General features: G+C 46.2%; 1 protein-coding gene across 1 annotated transcript in view; it reads right to left on the bottom strand.

Moving 5' to 3' along the window:
* Window positions 1–22,567, bottom strand: part of LOC129387563 (uncharacterized) — an 849,695-nt gene that overhangs the window by 685,966 nt on the left and 141,162 nt on the right. The window lies entirely within an intron of this gene.

Raw genomic sequence — 22,567 nt, 5'->3', positions numbered from 1 at the left:
AGTCGCCTGCAGAACGACACCATGACTGAATGGCGCCGTGACGCGGGCCCTGACGTCTTCTCAGCGGGTGGTCTCTACTCATCTCCAGCGCGTGTTACTCCCGCGGTCGGTCGCCCTGAGGGGCAACGTTCCGTCGGTTTCGCTCGGCCTTTGTCTTTCAAGAGCCGCCAAGACCTGCTGGACGGCCAGGTTTGGCTTTCGTGGTCGTAGCATTCCTCCGCAGCCGCGAGTCGCGGCGGAATCGTTGTACTTGTCGAAGCTTCGTCGGAGAACTTGGTGCAATCCCATAGGATCTGCGTCAGGCTGGCCCTCTCCCACTGGAACACGCGGCACACATCACTCACATGTACTTTCGGGTACAAATGATTCATTAACACTGGGGCGGGTAAGGAACCAGTTTGCGGTTGTCTGAACAGCACCGCCTCCGTTCGGCTCAGCCCCGGGTGCGGGGGTGGGAAAGTCCTTCGAGCCAGGCGGTGGAACTGTGTAAGTTCGTTGAACGTTGTCATGCGGTCCTTGGCACTACACCACGTTGGACGGTCGGTTGCAGCGGCGCGGTTGGTTAGCGCTCGCGCCACTGCGTGGGCCATCTCGTTGTGGTTATCGTGCTTCTCCGACGCATCGTTGTCCGCGTGCGCCGGGAACCACTTGATTCTAACATACCTATTCTCTCGTTGCAGGTCAGCCGAGCAGAGAACGCGTACAGCCTCACCACACACTTTGCCCTTGGCATAATTCCGCACTGCTCTTCGCGAATCACATTAAGCCGTCTGGCACCCGGGGTCGACAATGTACAGGGCAATGGCCACCTTCTCCGCCTGACACGCCTCTCGGACCCGTAAGCTCGCCGCTGCCCTCGTCGCGCCGGACGTCGCCTCGATGACGGTAGCTACAAACGCCGCGCTGTCTCCCTGGTATTCTGCCGCATCCCCGAACCTTGCCTGCTCGTCCTTGGCGTGAAAGTCGATGAGGGCCTTGTCCCTCACCACTCTTCTCTCCTTGTTAAACTCCGGGTTCATGATTCTCAGGATGAGGTCTACCCGAATACGGCGCCGGGTCCCATCCGGGACAGAAACGTCGCTACTCGCCTTTTTCGCCCCGGACGTGAAGGTGAATGTGTTGCTGGTGTTTAAAATCGTGCATGTACATTTCTCAGGCAGGTGCCTTAATAAATTATAAAGGTTTACGCTTATCCTTCAGTCGGTTTTTGTTAGTTTATAGTTTCCTGCCCCAGCATTAGTGTTAATAATGCTTTAGGCCGCAGGAATATTCCGGGAAACGTACTTTTATCAGCAGGCACGGTGGCAGGAGTGATAACTACCTCGGAACATCTGCAATTGGTCATGACGCATCTTATACTGCGAAGCGATATATCGTTTTCACAGTATGCTTTGGTTAAGCGTACAAGCAGAAGGTGCTGTTTTGTCATTCAACGCGGTGAGTTGCCGGTTTATTTGCTCGCAAGAAATTTAGAAGCAACTGCAAACAGCACTCGTTCCAACTTTGGCGCGTTCGCAACCCTCGCACAGTGCCGCTAGTTTGATTTCCGACACTGTGCAGACAGTTGGATCCCTTTACAACTGCTCCGATGCGTTTCCAAGTCATGTATTTACAATAATACAACTGGCTTTGGCAAAAGAAAAGCCTCTCGAAATTATGGAAACCTGATAGAAGAAATTCAGCTTGGTCCTATTGGTTGTTATTCACTTTTCAAGTTTCACCGGGTTTGAGAATTTCTATGGGCGGCAGATATGTCTGCTTCGTTAGCAAGCCCGGACCTTACCTCGAACGCTGCGTACTACCAGCACGAACGAGCGCCAGTCATCGCAGACGACTTATCACACATATCAGCTAACTATAGAAAGAAGCTGAACTCCGACTCACAAACGGAATTTTCACTTTTTATATCAAGACAGACTGACCAGGTAACTTTACAGTTTAGCCTTGCTCTATCAGTGCACACTATCCGCATATAGCTTCTGAAAGCACGACAGACGTTACCGTCTATATAATGTGAGATGCTATTTGTGATATACTGCAACATAAGTCGCAGTGTGGAGTTGCCTATGAAGGTCGGAAACAGTTAAGCATCGCACCTGTAGCAGTGAAGTAACCCTGCGAACAAGTGCTAGCACCTTTAGGAGGCCCGCTACGCACCAACACTTCCTTTTTTTAACCTCCGGTTCACTTGAAAGGCTATTTGTCTTTAAAAAAATTAATGCGGCTCGCTGTGCAGGCCGGACGTTGACACGCACAGATCAACTACTTCCGCGATTTCGTCGCTCAAATTCTTGAGACCGATCTAAATAGGTGATCGGCAGTAAGAACTCCTTCGGCTTCCGCAAAAGACCTCGATTCAACAACACAAAAGATAAATGTGAGCACAGCACCAAGCGAGAGAGCCGCCGTGAACCTGTAGGTCGTAACCATTTATTTTTTTACACCATTGCCTGCTCACATACTGAATTCTGGGGAGAAGCCTCCGTGCAAGAGTTTACAAAGCACGTCAATTTTACGTTTGAAGTACGAGCTGATATCTCTCGAAAAGCGCGCAAAAATGGTCTTTTTGGATATCAGAACTCAAAAGAACAACTCCGCCAAAATAACATACAAGCGAGAGCGTTGGTTCTCACCGCTTTTCTTCGGCACGAACTCCGAGATTAGGAATCACTCATGACGCGCTCGAAATCGCGAAGGCGACGTGCTGGGATTTACCTCGTATCCTTTAACCACCAGGTGCACGACGTGTCTGTTTATGTGGTGTATAAAGATTATTAAAGAAAATTTGGACGACTATCAGCCCTTCCGCTTTGCCAAAACCGTCTAAATCATATGCTACGCGTTTCTAACCAATTATTTCAACGTTAGACTTCGTTGCGCTTGGCCTTCAAGACAAGACCCTCAAATATCGGCTTCATTCAGCCTAGGTTCTCATGCAATAGTGGCATTGCTCTAGCAAAAACCGCACTCGATGGTACGTTTACTTATACTAAAACTATTATGCCCTCTGCGCCCGTCCAATGCAGACGGTTCAACATGGAAACATCCGGTCGTAAGAGTCTATTGCGTCACCGGTGCTTTTATGGGTTTCCAGCAAGTGATGGAGAGCCACGAAGGCAAAATACGCAGTTCAATATCGCCGCCGAAACTTCATCCATGGAGAGCAATATCACGAGCGCAGAGGAGCTGTTGAAGGTTCCAGAGGAAAATGACGACGGGGCCTTGTGTATTCAGTCCACAGCCTCGACCTCATATGAGGAAAACGACAAACTTTTTCATTAAGAGAGGAGCTGAAATTCATGGCTGCTTTTCTAATGAAGTGCACCACGTGAGAAGTGTACGTTTCAAAAAGAGGTGCCCTGTCTGTAGATAACGAGAAAACATGTCAGTGAAAGAATTTTACAATTACAAAAATTGCGAAAAGCGTAGAAATTTGAAGCGATAGCTTGCGCAAACTTCTCCCCGCAGTTCATTATACAGATGGCAGATGAATAGACGCCAAGTGTCTGAACTGGCCCTATTGGAAAGCAGCAGTCAGCTAAACTGTCCCGATAGAAATTTTTTTTCATTGGTCGCCGTTAATCACGAACGAAATTAAACTTTGTGCGCTGCAGTTCATTATTTCCCGTGAGGAAAATACACGTTTGATAAGTGTACGCCATTGTTACTCGTTCAGTTTTGTACGGTAGGCGATAGTCTCTGCAACTTAATCTCTTGACAAAACGCCCCAAGTGCAACACGCACACAAGCTATAATTTCACCAAGACCTGGAGACAGATCAGGGCCTAATCGCTTTTCAAGGTGGTTCTTGTTAATGATTAGTATGTCAAGTGCGTGAACAAACTCATTTTTGGTTCAAATACAACAACTAGAAGGAAAAATCAGCAACTTTACGTGCGTGGACAAAGCTAGTGTCTCCTTATAAATGACTTGGCAAAACTATTTTCCTTTAAACACAGCGAACACGGCCTAACATGATATGGTAGGTTACCATGAGAACAATTTCTTCGAGATTTTTATGGTCAGTTGCGACAATTGAAACGCCTTTACATGATATACTTCCGCCATTCTAGACGACAGAACGATCTGTGTCGAAATAAGGCCTATTTTTTGTGTAGAGGGCAAGAATACCAATCAGTTTCATACCATTACGCATCCTTTTCTTAATATACCCGGAGTTAATATCTTAAGAAATTGATTCCCTGGTAATATCGAGAATAAAAGAAGTCAATGTGCGATCTAATTGAAAGGGGTCTCAGCACGCCAATTCAGAGGCACAATTCGTTCCTCCTTAAGATGCTTCGTTCAGCCGTCATCACCTTGCTTTCTCCAAATTTATAATAAAAGATCTTTCCTTTTACTCTGAACGCAGAGCGTGAAGAATATGACTCGCGGAGGCAGGTAAATATCCTCGTCATCGAGAGCAGGAAAATTTCTCTTCCCAAATCTCGTTTAGATCATGTGATCTTACTGTGTCTTCGTTATCACTGCCCCATTCGAAAGTATTCATGCAGAGGTTGCTCGCTCGAGGGCTCGTTTAAAACTATAAAGCAAGTCTTCTGACGGAGTACGTAAAATGAAGTTCAGCCTGTAGACAAACCTAAGTCAACACCTGGCAGAAAAAAAACGACAGACTTCAACGATTCCTTTTGTTAGTTCAATTAATGCGACAGCAGCCTTCTCCCACAGTGAAGATTACCTGTTTTTTTTAATAATTCGGTTAGTCCACAAGGAACAATGGCCGAAGAGCTAGCGTTTGTAGGATTGCTCATTGCAAGGAGGGGTGCGGTGTTGATGAAGAATTGATGGAGAGTGTTCCTTAGATGAATAATTTGTGACTATCTTTTTTGTGACCAAGCTTGCTTTCTGCATTGCTCATAAATGCGGGTTGCGAAATTCAACATACACGTACACACAGTAGCAGTCTGGTTTCACGTATCCAGGACTAGAGTTGCTTAGTCCACATATATAGCTTTATGAAACCTATGTAAACAACTCTTTCCCCAAAGGCTTATCATAAGTTATTTTCCGAGGTGACTATGAGGAGGTGAAGCTTTTAAATATTTAAATATATTTGATTCAAACAATGTTTGTGCAATAAAGTTATTTCGTTCATTTTGTTTTTCATCTTGGTGAGACTGCCTTGTGGTTAGTGTAATAGGTTCCGAGAGGTAGTGTAAAACCGTCCCACTTTCTTTTTCAGCCCTAGAACAAAGTGCGAACTGGTCACATTCAATGTGACCTTAAAATATGATGTTTTCTTACTGTTTGTTAAAGATTCTGTTTTCGCATTAAAAAAATTTATTCGCATAGTGATCAAGCTGTTCCTGCGTTCAGAGCTGATTTCTTTTCGCTCGCGATGAGCGAGTTCGAAGGTCCTGGGCGGCCATTTTTTATCTCTGACGTCAATAGTTCTGCAGCTGACGTGGAAAGTCAAGTGAAGCAGTCGCCTTACCAAATTCGAGCGAAAGTCGTTATTTTTTTCTCGTGATCCTGCATTGCTGCTGTGTAAGTCACTTGGAGGCTGTGACTCACGTCAGTTAACGTTAAAAAAAAAACTCTAGCGTTTTGTTAGTCGGCAACGACGCCATCGATTCTTTAGATGTTGTTTTCCACCAACTGCCAGAATATTGACACATCCTCCATTGTGGGTGGAAGCCATGCTTCAGTTCATGAACGCCATTGTCGCGTACGCGTCTTTTGCACCATCGACTATTTAGAATATGTGCTTTGACAAAGTGAGATGGCCGGCACGTCCTAACTTGTGATAACAGTGAACAGTTGCAGCCCTGATGGGGGTGACGAACGCTTTACCACGCAGCACATTCCACCGGATGCAGTGCAGTTATGCGCAGACACGCACATCGATGGCGTCGAAGTATACTCTGAAGCGATAGCTGAAGATGTTTTGGAGGGTCTCCTTCTTGAAGTGGTCATAACTATAGACTGCTGTTGTAGCTGCTACTGGCGAAAACAATGAAGCATGCGTGTATAAAATGCTTGAGGCGAAAGTGTTATCTGTCCTAGCTTTATCTAAAATTCACAATGGCGCAAGCTGTTGCGCTCATCACCAGTGAGACTGAAGAGATTCCTTAATCCCTGAAATTGCAAAAAATTCTTGCACGAAAACTTCTAACACCGCGTCCGATAATATATGCACGAATATTTCAGCTAGAGAGACGTTACACTAATTACTCGTGCCAGACCCACTTATATATGAAGGTAAATGGCCCAACCATAGTGTGAGCCGTAGACACACCCACCATTAATTTTTTAATCAGATCTGTGGTGGGTCCAGATATTAGATTTTGCAACAATAATGATTTAATTGAACGTAAAAGTAGACTTAGGCGTAAAGCGTAAGTAAGCTTCACTAGGAGTCTTAATCTTCGTGCGCCAAGAACGAGTGTCGTCAGAGCTTGCGCTACTGAAAGACTAATAGTGAATTGCACACGTAGCCGCCTTGAGAGGGTGCGGTGGAAATCAGTTAATTACTTTTTTCCTAACCTATGAGGGAAATACTGAAGTTGTATGACGTAAGTAAAAAATAGGAGAAAAAGCTATCATAAATAAGTGAGACGAAATGCGGTAATGAAGTATGTCCAAGATCTTATCATGGCTATTAGGGACAAGCGCGAAGTGGCATCCGAGTGAGCTCTCAGACGGAAGAGAAGAGTAGGGACCAGCCATTGTCTACAATAATCTTTGGCTGCGACAAATCGATAACGTCTTCCGGCCCGGTAGTATGACATTTCGTAAGGGCAAGACAGCGAATTAGGGCGAAGACAATGAGACCGCGGATTGTTCCCTCTTCATCCATTGAGCCATTCCCGTTGACTAAATCCCAATGGCTTCCATGCTACCCGCACTGATCCCTTAAACCGGCCACGTCTTCTCCCATGTATGTTCGTGGATGATGAGAGAACAGGGCGCACTAACGGTCACCGCACACTCTCGCCACCATAAGAAGCAGCCAAATATCATAAAAAAGATAAATTGACTCCTAGTTTGCGCTCTTCTGCCTTATCACAATGGTGGCTTAATTGATAGAGAAGAGACGGGGCACCGACGCCACTATGCGAAAAAAAAAAAAAAAGATTTCTTGTTAGGTGGTTTCTTTCGCATCAGACAAGAAAGATGTGTGATAGCATTCCTTACGGGACCAAAGGGGTCAGTTTTATTTGCAGAATAGGCACATTGGCCGAATCATAGTTACACGTAAACGTGATTTCATATACTAGCAGTTTTGCATTTAACTGTCAACAATGGGGTTAAAACTTAGAATATCGGGTCACTAGTGGTTATCTGAGCAGTAACATATCCCTGAGTTTGTGGCGTTAACTCATGCCAACTTATCTTATATCCATTGCATTTTTTTTTGGATAAGACGTATGCGTGGAAGAAAGTGGCACCGTACCTCATGCCAGTTATATTCTACTCGAAATGATACAAAACGATAAGCGGTGTCCAAGAAACCTGCAAGTAACCGCGTAAATAACAGCTTATATCGAAATGCGCGGATATACCCATAGCGGATATGGCGTTGTGCTGCTAAGCAGGAAAGGTCGGCGGATCGTATCCCGGTCGCAGCGGCCGCATTTCTATGAGGTGAAATGCAAACACAACCGTGTCTCGTGCATTGAGTCCCCGTTAAAGATCCCCAGGTGTTCAACGTTTAGGCGTTCTTCGACCACTTCACGCCGCATAATAATATTGTGGTTTTGATACATAAAACCCGAGAAAAAAAGGAAATGAAGTGAGATGTGCACAAGGCGCTGGCACAGAGGGTATTGCAAGCACAGATATATTTCAGGCACAATTCACAAATACCCTGAACCACTGCTCAGCAATATTCAGATCCACGCACAGCCTGTCCACGCAAAACATGCAACACTCCTCAAAAAGTTTTCTGCAATTAATAACATCTCCAGGAGACTTTTAGGGCACTAACTACACGCTTTTTCAGTTCAAATGTCGGCCATGACCCTATGACGCTAACAATTTGTCCTGTGAGTGTGGCCTCCATTTCGAAGCTCGTAATTCATCGCCTAGTCTTATGTGGAGCAGGCATAGTGCATTGTATCGAAATGCCCTCAATGTCTCCATCTTTGAAAGAAATCACAGGTCGTTCTCACGCATACGTAGGAATTACGGATGATGGTTAGCGTAATAATACGTACAGACTATGTTCGAATTCAGGCGAAATAAGCTGAAATTTTGACACGCGTTCTCAAACCATGCGTCTCCGGATTTTCGCACACACATATATCGCAAAGTTTTCCTAGGTATACTTTGTGGCGCAAACTACATTTCTTGAAAAGGGACAGAAGAAAGGAAGGAAGACATTGAAGCGCCAACCTACCAACTGTTTAATGACAGCCTGAAAAAACGTATAAAAGAAAATGCAACTACCGCTCACGCGCCGGGAACCAAGGTGTGACAGAACAACATTGTCATGATAACATACCTTGGATAAACACATTTCTGCGGAATATAACACGATAGATGCATCGCTGACACAACCAGACCCTTTCTTTTTAGTATAAAACGCTTCCAACAACTCCCTTGCAGTTTCGTCCCTACTTTTGCCAAGAATCAGCATTTGCTCAAAGCATGGCGGCCTGGTAGGACTAGCGGAGTACCTACCGCAGACAGTTCATGTCTCATTATACGCCGACAACATTTGCGTCTGGGCCTCTGCGGTGACTCGCCCTCAGGTACGAGCCAGACTTCAACGGGCGGCAACCATGACGGTGTCCTATCTCCTAGAACAAGGCCTCAGTGGGTCTCCTGAAAAGTGCGCATTGGTTGGTCTTACGCGCAAACAAATGTCATTTTATCCTGTTTCAATCAATGGTCAAGCTGTATCCTACGTTAAGACGCATCGTTTTCTGGGTGTAATCATTGACCGCAACCTCTCGTGGCACCCTCAGTGCGTCTATCTGAAGAAGTTATTTGCCATTTCACAGATCTTCAAGTTTCTCTGCGGGAAAAACTGGGGTACACCAGTTCATTCTATGATGCAGCTGTACAGGGTACTCTTTCTCGGAGTCCTACCAGTCTACCAGTGTTGTCAAATTCATGCAAGACGAACTTTCGCGCTTTGGAGAGCATACAAGGTCAATCCCTACGCACGTGTTTAGGGCTGCCTCGGCGCACCTCAACAGCAGCAAGAATTGCCATCGCGGGAGACCATATGATCCAGACGCATGTAGCTGTCGACTTTTTCAGAGCGCAAATTCGCCATCTGTCAACGGTCCCCGACTATCATTTGGCCTCCCTACCAGCCGAGAGACCTCAAGCCACCTTTTCAAAGGTGATTAACGCTCATCAAGACTGCATACCGTTATCTTTTACGCCGGCAGCGAAGCTTTCATCTCCACTGTGGTGCCTGCGACAGCCTCAAGTGAGTTTTGCTATTCCTGGAATTACGGAAAGGTCCAATCATCCATCGCCGGCTCTGAAGCAACTTACGCCCCTATTACTCCAACAGACATATCATGACCGCATACATATATATACCAATGGTTCTACCTCACCTACCAGCTCAACTGCCGCATTCGTCGTTCCAGCTAAGCAAGTTACAGTTAGGTCCAAATTGTCACACACGACTACATCTACGTCGGCAGAACTTGCAGCTCTCCATGCCGCTATGACGTATGTCACGGAAGAGCCAATAGAGAAATGGGTTGTATTTTGTGATTCTAAGGCAGCTCTTCACAGTATCAAGTCTGCATTACATCGCGGAACTTACAAGCAGATGATATCTGACATCAGGGAAGTACACCACCATGCTCTGGAAAGAGGGCACAACATCATATTTGAATGGATTCCTGCTCCCTGTGGCATCATCGGCAACAACCTAGCTGACAAGGCTGCCCGGTTTGCCCACGAAGATACCCAGACGCGTCCAACATCTTTGGCGAGGTCGGACGCTGCCAGGGAACTTCACCTACTTGCACGCAAGAAGTCACAAGATCTCTAGATTTGAATTGCCCTCAATTGCCGATTATGTAAACTGGACCCCACGCTACGGCTACAACTGCCATCTAGCCTTTCCTGCGGCGAAACAACCTTGCTGTGCCGTTTGTGGCTGGGAGTGGCGTTCACAAACGCATACTCCTACCGTATGGAAATGGCCAAGAGCCCGATGTGCGACTCCTGTGGGTGCGAGGAGACCATCGAGCACCTATTGTGTACCTGCCCTCGCTACGATGTCCAACGCCTCTCTCTGCGGGCAACTTTGCACCGACTGGACTCAAGACCGTTCACCGAGTCAAAGATACTCGGACCGTGGCCACACCCGTCACTGGCGCGAAAAGCGATTCGTGCACTAGTGCAATACTTGAAGTTCACCTGCTTAAGAGACCGTTTATAGTGTCCCTGTGTATAGCGTCCCTCCCACACGCATTCAGCGCTTACTCTCTGCCTTTTTCTTCTCTATTCCACTTTCCCCCACCCCCAGTGTAGGGTAGCAAACCGGGTGCTCTTCTGGTTGACCTCCCTGCCTTTCCTGTCCTCGCTTTCTCTCTCTCTAGAATACCCACCCAGGACTGGTAGAATTAGTACTGCAAGAACGTGTTGCATTATTTTTAGGTGGAAAAATTAAGCCTATTTTAACACCTGTGTATGGCGATGCCAAAGATTTGTGTCTTTCCAATAATAAAATAAAAATCACTAATGTTGAAATCTGAACTGATTCTTTTTGTTGTAGTAAAGAAGAGCGACTCACATTGTGTCTTTTTTGTCTCTTTTTAGCCAATAAATGGGTTGAGCTTGAATTTTTATGGCTCCTGCATCCGTACTCCTACTGTACGTTGGGGTAACAAGCACGCGAGAGCTCATACAGCAATTTTTTTAAAGTCTAGATGGACGAACCTATTTCTGGCATCGATCTCTAATTACATCTGCTATCTCAAATGCTCCCAGTGTACATAAGAGATGCGCCAGCCAAGTGAGAAAGCACGATGACGCCACAGCAGTGGATGAACCAGCTGGGTATGTGCAGAAGAGTGGAGTCACAAAACGGGTCCCGAAGATGTTAATTTTCAATTTAACTTTTATATTAGGCAAAAAATTCCTACTGCACCACGGAATTGCAACTACTTTTCGTACACATATTTTCATTTTTGTACAACACAAATCTTAACTAAAAGAAGGGGCAACAAACTCGTTGTCGAGCCGCGAAACGTTGCAAACGTTAAAACCACGTGGTACAGTGAACACAGTTTCTAGTCAGCCGCCCTTTACTTCCACATCAATACCACCTCTCACAAGAAATTAGGGCAATTTGAATTGAATTAGTGTCAGCACAGTGTGGAAAAAGGCAGCGAATGTTCTTAAAAGGACAAGGGGTAACTGGGGTTTCAAAACAAGTTGTAACGATATTTTCAGAAAGAAAGATACAACTCTAGGAATTTACGTACTTGTATGGAACGCATCTCACAAGAAGACTTCTGTGGACAGGACTGCAATATTAAAAAGCATAGCCTTTGGTAAACCCAGCAGCATCAATGAAAACTGCGCCGTATAAGACCGACAAGGAAACAATGATTATTGTCAGTCGAGCGCTGTTGAAGATATTTATCGGTGCATTAGGGGAGACACGCTGCCGTAGCTTTATGAGGCGAGAAAAGTACAACTAGTGTGCCGTCAGCTACTGCAGCTATTTCGGCAAACCTCACTCTCTGACCATGTCTTCGCCCACGACTTGCTTGGCGCAACGTGACGCTGTAGGCAATGCGAACGGTACGGCGATTGTCTCGGCTAAGGCTCACGCGGCTGTCAGATACGACGAGACGCTGCGGTGAGCCTAAAAAGAAAGCTCGCTGGAAGCAGCTCTGTTCAGACGGGTAGCACAGCTGGTGTCTTTATACGGGCTGTGATCCGGCGACTGAGACTTCGTTGCTCGGCTACGCTCTCCTCTGGCCGCTACCCCGACTTTCAAGCGAGTTTGCCTCATGCGCACTGTTACCCACAACATCCCCGAGAGCCCGCTAATCGTACAGCGCGGCACAGTTTTCGTGGCGAAATTTTCGAAACGAGGTTACTGCGCCGACTATACTTAAAGAGGTACAAGCGGAAACTCAGATTTCAGAGGGATGTTCGCTCAGAGAAACTGGCACTCTCAAAAACTGATGGATGCTGACACAGCGCTCCGCGCGTATGAGTCGCTCTTTTTTTATGTCAAAATTGCTTTAGGAATTTCGAAGAAGGCATTTAGATTACGGAAGAGAAATTTATTCAGCCGAATGAGAGGTTCCGTACCGCAGGGGGAGCTGTTGAAAGCATTAATGGAGTCATTTGTACCCCATCAACAGAGATGCCACTGAAGCCCCCTCAGGCTAATTTCTAATGGCTTGCATGTATTCGCAACGCAGGGCCAGTAAAGAAAAGGAAAATAACCATGTCGGTTGTCTTCCCATGTGCACTGGCGGGAGAACATTCATTGCGATCAGATAATGTGCTGCGCTAAAGTTGACGTCCTAGCAGACTTCCGTTATGCCATCTAAGTTTTTGTATTTTTGGTACGAAGTTCTTTCTTGTTCTCAAAATGACACGCATCCAGCTTTCGGACAATTTTTTTTCCGGTCAGCTGTTGTTATTTATGTTCTAAGAGACCCCTAGCTTATACTCCAGGCATGAGAAAGAAGGCAAACAAAGCCCGAAGCCTCGCAAGACGTTTCGGTTATATTTTTCTTTTGTTTCCCCATGGGTTCGTTAGCAAAGCATTAACGCCACGTAACTCGCAATGCGCACATCTGCGCTCTGCAGTGGAGGCTTCAGAGGTACCACAATCCGCCAGGACAGAGCTGCTGTTCAAAGGAGCGACACGGTACTCAAAACAATTATCCCTCATTGGGATCACAGGCACCAACCGCCTCCTCGACACAGTAGCCATTCCATAATTAGGCTGCAGAAAGAAGCCACGCAGTGGCACTCGGTTCTCCCATTTTACGAGAGAACGCGGGAGCTGAGCGCTAAATGGCGCTGAGTGGAGTCTGACAGAAAATCCTAAGCGCACTCGAAACTTCCGACGCAACGGAAGCTCTTTCGCAAAACCGACGAAAGTTTCTAAGACGGATAGCGCAGTCTCCTCCACGCTTCGACGCACTTTGCCGCGCGCAGTTCTTCAGTCACCGCACTCGTTTTTCTTGCCCACACTCGGTGACTCGCCTCGCAACTGTGCCGTCCCCATGAATCTGCGTGAAGTTATCTGCCGCAATAGAAAGTTGCTCGTCGCCGTTGTCTGTAGCGAGGCTCGGTAATTGGCCTCCGTTGGCGGATGGTGTCATTCCGAGCTTAATTTTCAAGATAGCCTGCGTTGGTCGCTGGAAGGTGGTCCGGAAACGTTGTTAAAGCCCCTCCTAGTGCCCGCTTTCTGGAACTGTTCTCATCGTCTTTATATCTCCTGCGCTGGAAAAGTATTGTGAAGGAGGGCATCAGTCCTCGGCACGTTAAGGAACGGAAATAGACAGGAAGCAGCGAACTTGAAACCACTTCTCTCTCTTGTGATGTTTAGAAAAAGAAGAAATGAAGAAAAGAGTCGATAAAATGAAGAAACTCGGCATAGCCAGCATCCCAGCAACTTTCTGTGCAGACATTGAGCACAATGGACACAGCACAGCTGGCTGGCATGGCTGATGAAAAGTAGCTGATTATAAGCAGTCGCGCTAAGAGCCAAATAGCGCGGGTGAGTAGATAAAGAACGGCGAGTCAACGCTTCACGACCACTTCAAAAATGATTTGTCAGTTTCTTCTCGCCTCACATACACCCTCTCCAACTTTCAAATCTTTTTTTACCTCTATGATGGCCACAGCTTTCTAGGCCAAACCAAGAGTGACTAAGCACAAGGTCCCTGAAGGCGCTTCTTGGGCTGGTATATTTTTCTGGATACTGACGGTATTTGCTATTAACGTGCAGGTTTTTTTTGTTTTGTTTTTCTTAAATAAAGGAGCTACGACCCAACCGACCACGAAGCAGGATACAATAGGTCAGCGAAGAGGTCGGCCCACACGTTTCAGTGGCGCGATAAAGGCGGTGGACGTCCGATGAAATAAGCCGCACTGTCTTCCTGAGAAACCTTTCTGAAGCTTTCAGGGAATGGCGCACCCTGTGTCTTTATCTTGGTATAACTCTTGATTCTCGATATGGCAGTTCTTGGCAATTGTTAGTCAAACCTTTTGCAGGGGATTCAAATAGAAAGTTCATGGAAAGAAAATTTCCTTCCATTTCTTGATACCTATAGTCAATTATTCTATTCTGGAAATAAACAGGTAAGCCGTTTTATTAACGAAATATTTCCTATTGCTACCACTGTAGAATGAAGTGCGAGATATCTACGTTTATTTTATCTCATAGCACAGGTTATAGCTCATATAAACTGAACTTAGGCGTCCTCTCTATTGAGACTTTAAAATATTTTTTGAAATTTAAATACAAGAAAGCCTAATCTGGCTCAGCACATCCACTACACATATTCGTAAATAAAAGCGGTCTACTTCCACGAATAACGTTTTTTGGCAAGGTAATAAAAAATGTTGTGCCATTTTCATCCTTCTATAGCAATAAATACACAGATTCAAAGCAGCGTTGGACACTAAATGGCGCAAAGCTTGCTTGAGTTAGCGAGGTAGCAGCAGTAGCAGATTATTCATCGCCTGCCTTTAACGCTAGACACCGTGCATTGCCATTAAGTTTCTATTGTATGTGCACTCACGCTGTGTCCGGGACAACTGTTTGGTTTATTATACGCAATTTCTTATTTTTCTTGCGTTAAATGCACCTTTGCATTGCTCTATTTGCTTGTTCCTGCCATTTCTACTGGGTCGTGGGCCTAGTCAAGCCCATGTAGCGGCTTTTTTTTTACCATGGTCCTCAGCATACGGAATGTTGGAATAAAGTTTTATTTGATTTTAAATAATGAGGCAAGCAAAGTGTTGTGAATCAGCATGCGCCGCTGACACGTGTTTGTTTTGTTAGATTCACCGGCCGTGCCTCTTGTGAATCGGCAGTGGCTACGGTGACGTCACAAGATAAGGACTATAAGAGCTACACTAACCTTTACTAAAGCGTTCGTTCTTTGCCAACTGCTTCTCGAGTTACTTCACAAATAACCTCTTTAAATATAGCTCGCTATATGAATTTTCGCCTTTTGTTTTCTGCTGGCACGTCAAAACTGAATATTTACCAGAAAGGAATATTCTACAAATAATGGCAATAAAGCACTTCTTGTTTATATGCAAGCTCGCATCTGATAGTTAAAATTTACAGGTGGGCCCGTGTATTGAGCAGTTCTTCCGACAGGACTCTAGAATTTTTTGTACGCTTGTGGAGCGAACAGAGAAAAAGATGAAGAAAGGCAGGGAGCTTAACCAGATATTAGTCTCCGGGTTACCACCCTGCGCTGGGGTTGCGAGATAGGGGTTAGAAAGTGAACTGAGAGGAAAGGGTAAGAAAAATGTATACTCAGAGACGCACACACGAAGGGCGTTGTAGTTAAAGACGTTCACAAAGGTCGGCAGATTGCAAGAAGCGCAGTAGCGCTTGCACGGCCTTCTTCTGTGACGTTAGGTCCTGTCGATGGTGTAGAATTCCTCCTTCCGATAGTGGTCGGTCGTCCAGCAGGTTAAGTTCGTGACGAAAGGATTCCCTCTGCGGACTGTATACTGCGGGCAGTCGCACACAATACGGCCGATCGACTCTTCATGGCCGCAGTTGTCAGCGGTTGCGGTGTCGGCCATCCCCATGCGGAACGCATAGGCTTTGGTAAAAGCAACGCCCGACCACAGTCAATACAAAAGTGCGGCGTCTCCACGGCGAAGCTTTGATGGGACTCGAAGGCTTAATGTGAGCTCAAGGGAGCAAATTCAGGAATTCCTTAAATGTGGCTCATTCCATCGCGACGTGGTGCACTGGCGAGCAAGCAGGCGGAGCTTCCGAGATTCGCCAGTTCTAGAAAGTGGTATTAGTCTGTGGTGGTCCACAGTATGGGCGGAACGGGCCACTTGATCGGAACATTCATTGCCGATAATCCCGCAGTGACTTGGAAGCCATTGGAAAGTTACTTCATGGCCTGCATCATTTATATGGTGCGTCGTCTCTGTAATCATCAATAAAGTTCCTTGTCCGTCTGTCTGTCTGTCTGTCTGTGACGTCTACCAGTTCCTTATAGTCCCAGACTTCTGTAGGAATGGCTCAATATTCTTTGATTTTACTATCTCTGTTATTTGCTCTTTACTACTATTTTTTTAATTTGATTCTATTCGCTCTTGTTTTGTCCATTTGTATCTCTAAAGCTTTAATGTTAAACGTCTATGATAACTACCCAGGCTATTTTCTCCATGTTTGTCTATTAGCATTTGGTCTAGTTGTCCATAGACTACTTCTGAGACTAAGGCGCTGTTTATACATGACAATTTTCGCATTGGCACCTCACCTGTCCATGACACTTATTTTCCTTGTTAACTGCTATAACGTTCTGTTCATCACACAGATCCAGCACTAGAGAATCATTGCATTCAGTATATCCGTCTAAATCTTTCATGTGCGCATTCATATACACCATCGGGTATGGTGATATTTCACCAAACCCGATTTCTTGAACTCATTAATATTGCGTCTTATGCTATCAATCAATTCCTTATCTTTATCTCTGCTATCACTTCCTATCCATAGGTAGGCTACTGCCAGCCACGTTTTTTGGCATTGCCATGTTCCGCTAATCCATAAACGCTCCTTACATGTCTCTTACCCTTTGCCACTTCAAACTTCGCCTAATTAGTATGCCTACGCCTCCACCATTTCTTGACCCAGTCATTCAATTGCACCTTTCAAATACAATATTGTCAATAACAGGCGGCTGCTCCAAATTTCGTAAATGCGTTTTGGTCACGCGTACAGGCTAATCGCTTCGTCATTCAGCTGCGTTTGAATTTCCGGCAATCTTTTTCTGCTTTCGGCCACCCTGCATGCTTATGTAATAAATTTTGCCCTCTATATTCTTGTCCTTTGTGCGTCTTTTCCTAAATCCTTGTGGCCTAATTCTACCCTTCGTCCCCCCTCTCCCCCCCCTTGGTTTGTCGCTACAGTCAATACCCAATCTTCCTTCCCGATTGCCTCGGGCCTGCCTAAAATCGCTATATACAACCCACGCCGCGAATAGACATCCAACCAATATTGCTACACTTTCGCTAAAATGTATCCTATCACGCACAAAAAATGCCTTCGCGGCCTGCTCGGTGCTCTTCTCGGTTGATGTCAATGACTGTAAAATCCATTATCTTAGCTAGCGTCCGAATTCCCCTGTTTACTGCAAGCAATGCCCTTTCAATGTATATCCCGGTCTTTGAACCCCTGGCAACGTGCACACTGCGATTTGCACTTCCTTTGAAACAATGCGCAGATTCGTGACCCATTTTACTATTTCCTTCGCAATCTCTGCCCCTCGTCCTTGCAGTACCTCATTCACTGCCCCCATTATCACCACTAGGTGCCTCTCCCCCCTTGTGTCCGTCCCACATGCGATCCTTGGCTTTCGCTATCACTTCGATAAACGGTCTTTCCGGAAACCCGCTAACCTGAACTCGTTCGCCTGTGCCTACCCTCTCTGTTATCGCCGGTTCTACTTTCCGCATGTTGGATTCCACAACAATGACAACTCCACGCTTTTCCTTCTCCTCGTCGCCAAAAGGTGCACCTGAGACCGCATTGCCCTCCTCTCCTTTCTTATCCTTGCCCTTTGTTTTGTCGTCTTCTGCGGCGTCAACGTCAGTGGTGACCACCACTGACATTTCCGCCACTGCTTCCTCGCGGGGCAATTTCAGCTTGCTTACCTGCTCGACCTTCGCAATGAGCGCCATTCGCGTTGCTCGCATCGAAGTGTTGACCATTCCTTTGCGGGATAGTGGTCCTCAGCTTCATCTCTACGTTGGCTAGCTTTTCTTCTACTTCCTCTGCTTCTGTTCGCTCTCTAGCTCCTTTTCTAGCTCTCCAACCCATTTAACTAGCTTATACTTCTCCTGCTCAAGGCTGTCAAGCCGCGACCCTAGCACGCACATCCTGCAGATAAAAGGGGCACCGTTCGATGCGCGTACTGACTCAAACCGCGCTTTTTCGAACGCGTAAGAGCGCTCGCACTCAGAACAACGCACGCGTGGTTTCCGCCTAGTCCCAACCATCATCTCGTACTAACAAGGCGCAGTATAAAGTAATGCTACTTGTGGAAAAAAAAAATAAGATTATTCCTTAGCTACTTCTATCTAAGCAGAAAGCGTTAAAAGCTGAAAAGCATCACACATAATTTGCAAAGATTGCTTTGCTAACCTAACACTCTAGAAAAAAAAAGTGAGCGAAATATCAAATAAAAAGCTCATTCCTTTGGCACGCTACTCCTGCTGCGCTGAGAAGGCTCCTTCACGCGGCACGTTTGTTCCCTTCTGCGTCACTCGAGAGCGCGTCGCCGAAGCCGAATCAAGATGCCGCCACCATGTGGAGCACCGTCTAACATCATTAGGAAATATTTCTATTGCTTTCAGTTCACCGCCCTTTACGCGAGACTGCCCCATTTTCTTAACTTTTTGCAGTATCTTGTTCTTTAAGTAGCGCAACGAAGGAGAAATATGAAATCAGTCAACTTGCGCTTCCATCAAAGTTTCACCGACAGTTTTTTTTTATGGCCTTGTTAGCAACCTCGGCGGCGGCTGCATTTCGATGGGGGCGAAATGCAAACACGCCTGTGGGTGCGGTGCTTTGGAGACACAGTAAAGATTCCCTGGTGGTTATAATAATTCGGGAGTCCCCGAATACGGCATGGCTCATAATCGCGCCTTGGTTATAACACGTAAAGCCCCAGATTTTAATTTTTATGGCCTTGTGCATGCTGCCAAGGTCGAAAATGCTTGACAAACTTGTGAAGAGTTGATTTTCAGTAGGAACATTAAATAAATTAAGTCTTCTATTTCGAAACACAAATTCACAGGTATGTAAATTTATCATGGTGCAACGATGACCCAGAGTCATTAAAAACGGCAACCTTTTCTGAAGACGTCACCTCAGAAATGAAAACAATGGACATGCTCACCAAACTTTGCTTGCCTTTCATCGCAGTTTTACAGACAGTGTAATCAGATTATCATTTTCTTTTTCCTTTCTTTTGCTGCTCATACAGATATTTTATAACAAATCTTTTGTTACATATAGCCTTGTTCTCGCGCTACTGAGTATGCACATGTGATTTCTTAGCCATCAGAAGGCTACAGGATTGTGTTTGCCGTTAGAACAGGGCTTAATGTCGTTATGGACCGCGTAACAAAAATGAAGGAGACATGCAATGAAGGAAACAGTGCTCTGTGAGCCCTTCCGTCTTTTTGTTGCCATGTGCACCAAGACATTAATTCATGGTATTATATGACGGTTTAATGCGAAACCAGTATATCCTCCATTACGCGAAAATCTGCCGGCGCAGTGGACATGGCCGAAAGATTGTGCCAAAAGTGGACGACGGCCCAAGGGTAGAAACACGTCACAACACTTTCAGACTGAAGTCAAATTTATCGGGAAGGTTCCTTTAAACAAAGCAAATTTATGGCTCTGTAAAGAAAATCTAGTAAACTTTGGTCTGGGTGGGAATCGAACCTGGGGCTCCGGGGTGCGACACCAGCACGCTTCCCCATGGGGAACGGCGGCCACACGGTTCCCGTTGACTAAAGGTGTACCTAGTGCATGCATCATTGCACAAGAGAGAGAGAGAGAGAGCAAATACTAAATGAAAGGCTGGGGGGTTAACTAGGACTGCGTCCGGTTGGCTACCCTACACTGGGGAAAGAGAAAAAGGGAGGGAAAGGTTAAAAGAAGAAGAGAAAGTCCACTGGGGATATCGTTCGGTCACTCAGTCCTGATCACACACGGTGACTCATGCCGGTAGCTTTCAAATACCGCAGCAGCGCTTTTGTGGCCTTTTGTAGCTGCGATATGCGAGGCCCTGGGACCCAAGATCTTGTTCAAGGTGAGGGGTTTTCTATTTAGCTATCATCGGACAAAATGACGGCGCAGCTCATGGGGATGGGGAGGAGGTGGCGCCATGTCATGAATGTATAAGATGAATGTATAAAAAACAATTTGGAAGACGCTTAAGCTTCCCCTTTAAGAGTGGAACGCAATATCACTCAAAGATCCCTGAGTGCTGCTCACGCTTCCGGGCAGTTGCAGCGTATGTAACCGTAATGTATACCAGGAAACGCTGGCGGCGAAATTTATGCACGAAGGCGAGCTTCCTAGTAGAAACGCGGCCTCTCGTGTGGGCCGATCTTCTGTTATTGTTTCGCACTTTTGATACTTCAGTCATAGAAGATTTAACATAAAGGTCATGCGCTATCGGTGCTTTGTTTCATGTCATTTGTTTGTGGTCTGTCACTCTCAAAATTTCGAGAAATAACTTTGTAAAGAACGTAAGACAAAGTATAGAATATGCGTTGGTACGGAATTATAATTCGTGAAAAGGTGGTCGACACTGGACACTGGACGCCGGATGATCAGGGACAAGGGGCCCTTAACGCTGTCGCGTTAACAAAACCCATTACGGTTGATTTGAACGGTGCCGAGCATCCCTTCTAGCCAGAGTTCTAGCTATAAAATCCTTGCGGGAAAAAGCGCGTTGAGACGCTTCATGTGTTTTGATTTGCCCTTACCGAAGCGCAGTTCAAACGCAGGCGAGAGCTTGCACGGAAGAAAACATCTCACGAAAGGGACTACAATTCTTTCGCATTCCCACATGTAGCAGTCTTAGGTGTATCGGTTGATGCTTTGTTTATCCCTCTTTAAAGGGAAGGGGCAGCGGAATAGAGGGTGGGGGGAGCAATTACTAGAAGTAGGCCTTCTCTATCATCGCAGCCCACTCCAGGATAGCCTCCTGAAAGTCGGGCTTCGAGCTGCGCAAGGCAGCCTCCCATTGCTCCTCACTAGATATTAATTGCTTGAGGAAAGGGGGAAGGGTGTGCTTAGGGCATACCCCCCCCCCCCCCCCCCTATGATGTGGTATAAGTCTGCTTTGGGAGAGACACCAAATTTACAAGAAGGAGAAAGGTAAATGGAGGGACGAATATGCGGTGGAGGAGGTAAGGGGAAGGAAAGGTGCGAGTCTGCAGCTGCCGCCACAGAGCTTCACACCTGCGCGGGGATTTGCCCATGAGTGGCGGAAAGGTTAAACAGTCTAATCGGTAGTGTGTGCAGATGTCGTGGTAGGTAATAAGCCGATCCCGCACTGTAAACGTCGTCTTCTCCGTGACGAGGTCCGACACATGGGATGCCCGAGCCCGGACTAAATCCTCGGGCACTGGCATGAGCCGCCTCGTTTCGGTCGTTTCTGGCAAGGCCCGCATGCGCGGGAGTCCAGATTAATGCCGCAGTTTGATGGAAAGGAGGGGCCATGAGGAGGGAAATGGCTGGCTTAGAGACCCTGCCCGCTCCGAAGTTATGTATGGCTGCTTTGGAGTCGCTAACGATAACTGATGAATTTCAGATTGTGAGGGCCAGGGCTATGGCCGCTTCCTCCGCCTCCTCCGAGGAAGAGCCAGGAATGGAGGCGGCCGCAGCGACCTGGCCGTGAGAGTTAATGACTGATATTGCATGATGATTTATGTTCCCATATTCGGCGGCATCAACATAGAGCACGTCTTTTGAGGGGGAGGATTGTTTTTGGAGAGCCTTTGCTCGCTGCCTCCTGTGCTGTTTGTGGTGCACAAGGTGCATGTGTTTAGGAAGTGGGGGGATGCAGGGGTTCTCGTGTATGTGATGTGGAATGGTGTATTTAGTCTTGATGATGGGTGCCGGAATGATAGAAAGAGTTTGTAGAATGTGTCGACCTGTTGCGGTGTTAGAAAGTCTGCTATATTGGGAAGTGAGGTGGGCTTCTGGGAGTTCAGTAAGTGTGTTGAAGGTGCCATTACGCATCTGTTGAATTTTTAAACGAAGCTGTTCATAGCTATAGGGTGCTATGGATTTTTTCTGTCATCAAAAAATCTGGCCGTGCAAAAACTTAGCTCCCGAATTCGATGCAAAATCGCTTCGTTCTACGCAAAAGCTTATGTCTCACCACTTTGATATGCAATTTCTGTAGATATCGATTAGCACCATTTTCAAAATCCACCTACCCTCGGGTAGATAATTTTTCTTGCTTACGGGAGTCTGAGCTATTGCTGTAGGAAGTATGAGCCATTGAGCCATTGTCTTACGTGACAAATTTCTCGTTGGGTAGGCACGGAAAGCTTTACGCCTTTAATAACAGATTTGATACGAAAATGCGTGTTTGAATGACCTATCGTCACGATGACCACTGATCAGGACAATAAATTCATATCTAAGTGATAAGGCGTGTAAGATTTTCCATAGAATGAAGCGAATGATACGAACAAAGTACTACTAAGACGACCGACTAAGGCACAGCAATCAAGAAAATGTGCGAGCGCTTTCGTGTGCCGCCAATGTAAAATGTGTGTTCCTCTGATAAGGAAATATATGTGTGGGTGTGTTTTCCTTCTGGGTGACCACCGTCACCGCACAACAGGAATA

Source organism: Dermacentor andersoni, chromosome 2, assembly GCF_023375885.2.
Source record: "Dermacentor andersoni chromosome 2, qqDerAnde1_hic_scaffold, whole genome shotgun sequence".
NCBI lineage: Eukaryota > Metazoa > Arthropoda > Arachnida > Ixodida > Ixodidae > Dermacentor > Dermacentor andersoni.
This window is presented reverse-complemented; position numbering and strand designations above follow the sequence as displayed.